The sequence below is a fragment of the Phyllostomus discolor genome, chromosome 2, assembly GCF_004126475.2.
Source record: "Phyllostomus discolor isolate MPI-MPIP mPhyDis1 chromosome 2, mPhyDis1.pri.v3, whole genome shotgun sequence".
Taxonomy (NCBI): Eukaryota; Metazoa; Chordata; class Mammalia; order Chiroptera; family Phyllostomidae; genus Phyllostomus; species Phyllostomus discolor.
In genome coordinates, this window is record NC_040904.2 from 23,839,072 (window position 1) to 23,848,061 (window position 8,990).

Sequence of the window (8,990 nt, forward strand, 5' to 3'; positions counted from 1 at the left end):
TATATATGTTCTAAGATCATGAGAGCCCTTTAAGTGGAGTCTCCAGAAAATCTGGCAGTTCCTTCCACTGTCCCAACCCCCACTGGTTTTTACAGCCAGAATTTATGGGGATTTATCTTCCTGGCACTGGAAACCTGGGCTGTGCTGTCTGGCCTGGGGCTGTGATCACTTACTCCCAAGGTATCCCTCTTGGTTTTTATCCACCACACGTGAAAGTGGGACCACACATCCCACCATTCCTGCTGCCTCTTGCGCCTCACCGAGTCTCCTCGCCTCTTCACCCATCTTGCATCTCTGCCCCCTTACCCATCTGGATGAATATGGCTGCTTTAAATCCTTGGTTGTTGGGCTTCCATACAGTTCAATTTTCTGATAGTTCTGGGTGTTACTTGTTTTGAGGTTTAGTTGTAACTATCTCTGTGGTTGCACAAAGAGGCAAAGCATGTCTACCTGTGCCTCCATCTTGACTGGAAGTTGCATTCATATTTTTAACTGAAGGTTATGTCAAAAGGAAACCCAAGGAAGAATGTCTTTAAAATAATGAGGTTGATTTTCTAGTTATATTTTTCCCTGATGTGCTTAAAATAAATGTGTGTCTATTAAAATACTAAATAGTAATATACCTTTAAAATTACCTTGTATAGTGTGAGCAGTAATCATGCCCATTCTGGAGACCACGGCATTAAACCTCAGTGTGCCTGATCTGGTGCTTGTGTGTTTACATTACAACTACTCATCACATGAGGGAGAAGGCAAAAGCTGGTGAAAGCTTTAGCAAAAGCATAAGAAAATATTTGAGACAACAGTCTTTGTTATCCAATTATACTTGTTTTTCCAGTTTGCAGTCATAGCTCTCTTTGCAGGAACCAGAAGGATACATTTTTCCTAAATTTTTAAGATATTTAAATTTGTAAAGAAGGTCACACATAAGCTTTTCTAAGGTGATGTAAAGAGTGTCAGTGTGAAACCCAGTTTGTTTGCTGTTACTCTCTTGCTTTTACCATGAGTAATTCTGTAAATAATCATTCTGAGAATAAGTCATGATTGCAGTAACTGTGTCGTATTTCATGAGTATAGCAGAGAAGTGATTCCATAGATAAACAGGGAGACAAGATTTACATTTGTTTCAACCTAGACAATTTGAATGGTACAGTCTGAGCTATGTGTATGTCTTTTAAAGAATGACACTTGAAGAGAAGAGCATTAGAGTAACCTGGGAGTTAAGAACACATTCGAACTTTTCCTTGATTTTCTCATTATGGTGAACAAACTCCTGGCATGAAACAGTATCAGCAATGTCAAGAAAGTAGTGATTGTGGCAAAATAAAGTTCTCAAATACATAGAATGGATATTAAGTCTAATAGTTTTAATTTCTCTATAGGTATATGTTTTTAATGACCTCGGGAGGATTTATAGGTCAAAAGCAAAGAATGTCATAGAAAATATTTCTTTAATTTTTTAAAAGATTGTATTTATTTTATTTTTAGAGAGGGAGGAGAGGGAGAAAGAGAGAGAGAAACATCAATGCGCGGTTGCTGGGGGCCATGGCCTGCAACCCAGGCATGTGCCCTGACTGGGAATCGAACCTGCGATGCTTTGGTTCGCAGCCCGCGCTCAATCCACTGAGCTATGCCAGCCAGGGCCTGAAAATATTTCTTAGAGAATTATAAGTCTATTTGTTTTTCTTCTTAAACTAATATTGGTGGGCAAAGATGGGAGAGTCCTATATGTAACAGATTTCTCAAGCAATTTTTTAAAGTCTTGAATATAGACTTACTATATTTATAGTTAGAACTGCTTTAAAGTTATTTTTTCAGGCAATGGAATTGACTGGGAGAGACATTAATCTTAAAAAATATGTCACACTAGGATTATTTTTGTACTTTTCAATGCTTTGAAATGTAGTTTTTGTTAATTCCACTATTTTTTACACAGTTCAATTTAGAGCAGTTTACTAAGACAGAGTTGTGAAGGCTCCGTACTTCCTGCAGCTCTGTTTTTCAGCCCTTACTGAGCACTAGGGCCACTCTAAAGAGAAGTGGGTGGACGAAATCAGAAGTCTTTTGGCAGCAAATAAAACGATATGCCAAGATTGAAAAGAAAATACAGTAGTTTACATCTCTGGGAGCAAAGCCAGTGAGTGATTAGCTTGCTGCTCAGAAGAGATAAAACAGTGTTCAGATTCATAGGTTCCCATACCCACCACTATCTACTCCTTTGTTTTTTCACTTTGCAAGTAGCTTTTTATTACTTAAATCTTATTTTTCAATTACAGTTTACTTTCAATATTATTTTGTATTAGTTTCTGGTGTACAGCACAGTGGTTAGGCAATCATATACTTTACAAAGTGATCCCTCCCAAATTTCCAGTACTCACTGTGCACCATAACATAAGTAGTAATTATAATATTATTAACTACATTCCCTATGCTGTACTCTACATGCTCAAGACTATTTTATAACAACCAATTTGTACTTTTTTAATCCCTTTACCTTTTTCACCCAGCCCCCCAACCCCTCTCCCCTCTGGCAACCATCACAGACTAAGATCTTTTAATGTTCCATTAGTCCCAAAAGTTTTTGTAATATTACAGTTAAATTATAGCTAATTTCTTTGATTATGGAACAAGTTTTCTCAAAGGTCAGTTTTAAAGTTCTTGGGATCATTACAGCGTTGCTCTGACAGAACAGCCGAGGGTCCTAATAGAAAGGTTAATGCGCTGCAGCCGGGAGCCCCTCGTCACTGTGCCGCGTCTCCCGGAGCTCAGGAAGTCGGCTCGGTGCAAGCTCCAGGCTCACGGACCCTATAATGATGTAATGATTATGGATGTTTAAAGCCTTCCCACTTTCATGTTTTAAGGAAATAATTACCGTACGCCGTACCTTACCCAGGACACCTTTAGTAGTCCCCGTATCACAAGAGACAATAACAGGATAATTCCTGAAGTGGCGTCCATGTTATCTTAAGGAAGAAATTCTACTTTTCCTTTTGAAATATTAACACTGCATAGTAACAAATGGTAAAGCCAATGTAATTGTGTTTAATCTTTAGCATCTTAAGTATGAATATATCATGTTTGTATATTCTGAACTCATATATAAAATTTTCTTAACAGCACAGTAGTTGAATCTGAAACACACTTGTTCTGTGACAATATTTACATGATCCAGAAAGCCAGGAGATTTCTCTCTTCTCCAACACTTACACAGCACAGTGCATGATTCATTAAGTGAGTAAAAACATTTTTCCTAGATATCCCTAACTCCCCCTAAAAGACATGTATATAGAAAGAATACTAGATTACGGAGATTAAGTATTTTTCCCCAAATAAATACTAGATAAGACTAATAAATAAATTTTAAATTTCTGTAGTTTCTAAACATTTAACCTGTAGATTGATACTGAAGCTACATTAAACGTTCACTCATTTCTTCAACCGGCATGGACATTTCAAAAGCACTGTGAGAGCTATAGAAATCATTAAAACATACTACAGATGCCTACGAATTGTGTAGTAGATGGCAGCAAAGAAGGATATGAAGAAATTATAATACAGGAAGTCGGTGTTGAGTAGAGAAAAGAATCAAAAACAGGGTGTTATATGAGTTCATCGTCTTGCTGGAAGGATCAGGGAACACTGTAAGCAAGAATTGGAACTTACAATAATAGGTCTTGAAGAGTGGAGCAAGGTTTTGTAGAAGAAGGTGTACCAGGGAGAGGAGCTGTATGGACGGAGTCATGGATGTGGGAGGTGTAGAAAACACTTGGTCATGGGAAGTAGCGGGAAACTGGAAAGGGCAGGACCCCACAGCATAAAGCTGTAGAATAAGGTCCTGGTGTAGGATTTGGCCTGAGAGAGGCACGCACTTGGTTGAAGTCTGGATCTGGCAGGAATGTATTGAAATCATGATAGCGTTGAAAGGCTGGAGGAGAAGCCCCAGTCAGTAGATCAGAACAGTAGTCCAGACAAGAGTTAATCAAATTCTGAATAAAGTGTTGATAATGGGAATAAACAGGAAGCAGCTGACTCAAATTCTATTCAGAGAAAGGAAAGAATTTGTTCCTTGTTCAATGCAGTTTGAAACCATTACCAGCCATTGCCCTTAGCAGGGGTGCCGCATCCGAGATTGGCTCCGATTAAGGATCACCCTCTATTTAAGAATATTACAGCTTCTCTAAAAAATGCAAAATAAGAAGAAAAACATTTTAATTCAGGCAACAGATAACTAACCCTACAGACTCAGTATTCATAAGAAGCCTCCTTAAAGTCAAACAAAAATACAAATCTGAATAGCGTTTTAAAAATTATGGAGAAAGAATGTGGGAAGTGACATAAAAATAGCTATGATCTTAGCTCAAAGAATGCAAAGCACAGCTGTGACCTTTGGGAGTAATACAATACAATAAAACTTTCTGATTTTTGCTAACCATTTATGAGGGAAAATATAGAAGATAACAGCTAAGACAAAAAAAAAAAAAAAGGAATCCTATACAGTTCTGAAGGGACCTAACACAACACCTGGTACAGACCTGTAATTTTGCAGGCAATAATAGGTCTCTTAGAGGGTAATTTTCCCTTCTTATAGCTACTTAACACTGGACTTGATGAGAGCGCCTGGGCCTCCAACCCTTGGTCATGTGTCTCGTTTCTAGACTGGAAGAACAGCGTCAGTGCTCTGAACTTTTGCTACTCGAAGTGCTCCAGCAGGATCCGTGTCTCCTAGGAGTTTGTTAGAAATGCAGAATATCAGGCCTCACACCCAAACCTGATGAATAAAATCCAATTTTAATGCGATCCACAGGAGATTTGCATATACATTAAAGTATGCACCTCACTGCTCACAGTACTGCCACTGGCCCTGTCATATTCCACCGGTGGGAGCTATGCATTGGTGTAGAACAGAAGTAGCCTTGCATATGCCTAACTCAGATGGTGGTGCTCTGAGCGCAGCCCCACCCCTCACACAGACCCACTTGACGCCTCAGCTTCCGACACTCTCAGATTCTGTCTCTTCACCTATTGATCGTGAATCTGCGGTTCTCCAGGAAACCAGTGAATTCAAGGAAATCTATATTCAATTAACATTCATGAATATCTGATATTACCACCCAAGGTTCTGAACTTGCAAAGAATTGGAGATTTGTTATTTTTTTTAAATCCATTTCGATCATTGGCACCTCATTGAATAATCTTAACTTTTAATCTCAAAAAGGTATATCTTTGGGTATATGACTCCCTAGAGAAAATTTGATCATGCTGGTTGTCTTTTGAGGCCCGTGAAACTTAGACAATTAGATAGCTTATTAGAATTATAAAGGAAATATTAGAGTACCATTAGTTTCCCTAAAAGTAGTTCTTAATTACTTAAATATAAAACCGTAACTTGTAGCATTACACCTAGATCGATTTATTTTTTAAAAAGGTAGAACCAACAGCAATTGAATGAGAATTTGACTCAGCCTCTCAATTTCAAAATCTTTATTTAACACAATGAGGCATTGTGCTCACTTGCCTATGAGCATTAAGCCAGCTCATCTCATTATACCGCAGGGCGGCCACATTCTTTAAACTTTTTGGATTCAGAAAATTATTAAAGGAGTTGATTCATTTGTCACCAAAAAGGTTTTGAATACATTTTATTAACTTATTGCTGATATTTAGCTTGTATGGCTAGTTGTCATCGCTATTAATTTTTCTCATAAATAATCATTTAAATCCCAAAGTTAGACAGAGATATAATTTAGAATGTTGAAACATTTTTAAATGGAGGCTTTCATGAGATTTAACCCAGGAAATATATTTGTTTTCTGAAAAATATAAACATCTAGCCTTGCATTGTGCACCATCACCCGTAACACCCGCCTTTCTTCCAAGTGAGTGTGACGTGGTCGAACGCATCAATCTAAAGAAGTACCGCCTATCTTCTTAAAGTGAATAAAGTTTCCAGTTGTACATTTTCATCTGGAACCATAAAAGTATAAGGAATTAAGGTTACTGCCAAGATTCAAGTGACTTCTTGTTGTCGTGCATTTAAAGCAGAATCTCTCAAAAACCAGGGCAGCCACGTTTCCGTTCTCTGTTACTACACTTCTGTTACTGGACTTTTAAAATGGTTGAGGTTTAAGCTGCGATTTCATAGGATCTCAAAACTAGAATCCTTTTTTATTTTTCCCAGGGGTGCACAGCCCTCAGAATGGAACTGAGGTCAGGGAGAACAAGTGGGGTTAGGGAGGAAAGAATTCACTGCCTTATTCCCTAAGTCGTTAGGTAGCGACTGAGCCCACAGGTTCCCACCAGCACTGGAAGTCAGTATTTTTGCCAGTGTACCCTGAAAAGAAATTCCTTTGTACTTCTTGCATACTTTCAGGTCGACATCTAAAACATTTCATCATAAAGTAGATAGTTGCAAAGGATGTTGTAAAGATAACCAATATATTATAAATTATGGATATTTAAAAATAAAACTGTTACTTCAAGATACTTATATGATTGTAGACTTTTTATAGGTCTCTTTTATTTAATTGTTTCTTTGTTTATCATAGTAATACAACAAATAGAAGGGAAGGGCAAACTGAGAGTATCTACTCAATTAACCAGGATATCATTCGCTGCTGTTTACAGAGGATGAAAATCTCACCTCCGTAGCAGGGAACACTAGCCCTTTCAGCACTGTCTCTTCCAGCCTGGTCACGTTCTTTCCATACACATATCCCTGTTTCTGGACGACCCTCCTCTGGTTTATCTACGCTTCAAAATCCTGCTTACAAGTCTTTTCTTTTTTGGAATTCTTCTTCTTATTATTTTAAATCACTACAAAAACATCTATAACTTTATAAAGTTCTTCTGGATTTAGTTATTACAGTTATTAATATACTACTATTTATAGCATAAATATATTATAAAATTTGATAATTATTAAGCATAAAAGTTAAATTGTACTGACATTGCACGTCTTAATGAGATGAATCAATATTTAATGTTTCTTTTTACATTTAGTGAAAAAGAAGTAGATACAATAAAAAGTAATTGGTCTGTACATGAGATCTTATTCAGTTTTTATTAGTAGGAGGTAGAAGACATTACTCATTTTAAAATGAAATGAGATGATGATTTTGCTGACTATACCTGAGTCGTGAATAATACCATTAAAAATGGAAAATATCTCTTCCCATTGTCTAAGGCTGTCTCTCCCTGCCAATGTGCTAGTCACACAACCAATGTTAGAGTTTGTTTTGCTCATGCATTTAAAAGCTCTTGCAAATGTTTGTCAAACCGTTTTTAATTTGACACTTTAAATCGGTCGTGATGCATTTCAGGAGCACGTGTACACGGAGTCTGTGTTACTGATCTTCCTGTAGTGACTGATGTGACTAAATGTTTCCAGGGCTGACTTCACAGGCGCCCTCTCCCTTACTCACGGCCCCGACGCCCCCAGTCTCTGTGGCTGTCCCCACCCTGGAGGAACATAGGACTCGGAGCGGCACCACTGGCTCCGAGGGCGTGTGACCTTCGACCACAGAGTCTTTGTGAACTATTCATTTATTTATTTTTATTATTTATGCCACTTTGGTCCTGCCTCAGTATAAAAGCTGACAAAGTGTTAATGAAGAAACCATGCATTCACACACTATTGACATTCAGTCATCAAAGGTTAAACACAAACCTTAGTTCAAAGGTAATACCGTGGGTTTCAGTACACAGTTCCCAGAAAGGGTCTATATTTTCCTGGAAACGTGATAAAGGTATTGTCTCAGCAGTTTCCCTTGACCATCTTTGGATTTAGTCTTAGCACTCCTAAGGGGATAATTCAACCTCAGACCTTCTGACTTACCCACATGTGTGTGAAAATGGGATTTTAGAACCCCTGGACCCAACTCCGGGTAGGCTCGGGGTCTCACTGCACGTCAGACTGAGGGATTTCTTCGTTACCAAACAGGCGTGGATGGCAAAGGCAGGGGTCCTCTCCGCCTGGTGGGTGTGCGGACCTCACATGCACCAGGCTTATGCCCTCACTCAGTGTTCCCAGTTTAAAAGAAGGAGCTAGGTTTCCAGTGTGAAATGGCCTGGCATCCAGCTAACGGGCCTTGGTGCAGGCCCTTCCAGTGCCCCATTAAAAGCCCTGTGGTGGAAAAGAAGTCACGTACACGTAGCACACGGGGAGCAAAGTCACAACAATAACCTGGCCCCCCAGTGCCGCGTAACGTGGGTGCTGCCCTTCAGGAGACCCAGGCCGTTTTACTGGGAACATTCAGATGTGGCAGGTCCTAAAATATAAGGCTCAGGAAGGAGCTGTGCGAGAGGTGGTGGGGAGGGAGAGTCGGGCAGTGACGGGTTATGTTCTGGGAAGAGGAATTCTCCCAGGCACAGCAGTGGGCGTCTCCGTGCCCAGGCCGCGCCTGCCGAGCAGTGCACGCTGTCCAGAGGGCATGGTTGCACTGCAGTGCCAGCGGTACAGGCAGTACTGGCAGCAGTAATGGCAACCACATAGCAGGAGTAGCAATGACGATACATGACGTTTATGTTTTTTGATAGGCAATGCACAGTGCCAAGGGCTTTAAAAGTATTTCATTTAGTCCTCCCAAGAAACTGCAAAGTTGGTGTATTGATTATTTTTGTTTTACAGATGAGAAAACTGAGGAACAGGGAGGTTAAGCAACTCACCCAGTGTCATACAGCTAATAAGTGGCAGAGGCTGGACTGGCTAATAGACACTGTTAGCTGGGAATTGGACCAAGGACCAGGCACATCACCTTGCCCCCCAGTTTTCTCTCTGAGAAGGGATATGACCCTCACCCCAGAGCAAACTTGAGAGACGTCCCTATATCCTGTCAGTTGACATGAAGGTCTAGCCTCACTTGAGGATGAGCCGTGAAGGAAAAGGAAATAAAGAACAACAACAAAAAGCTTAGAACCTATGGGGAGCTTTACAGAACACAGGAAAGAAAGTAGCATTAGGAGAACAAAACAAACCAGACAGACCTCAGTGA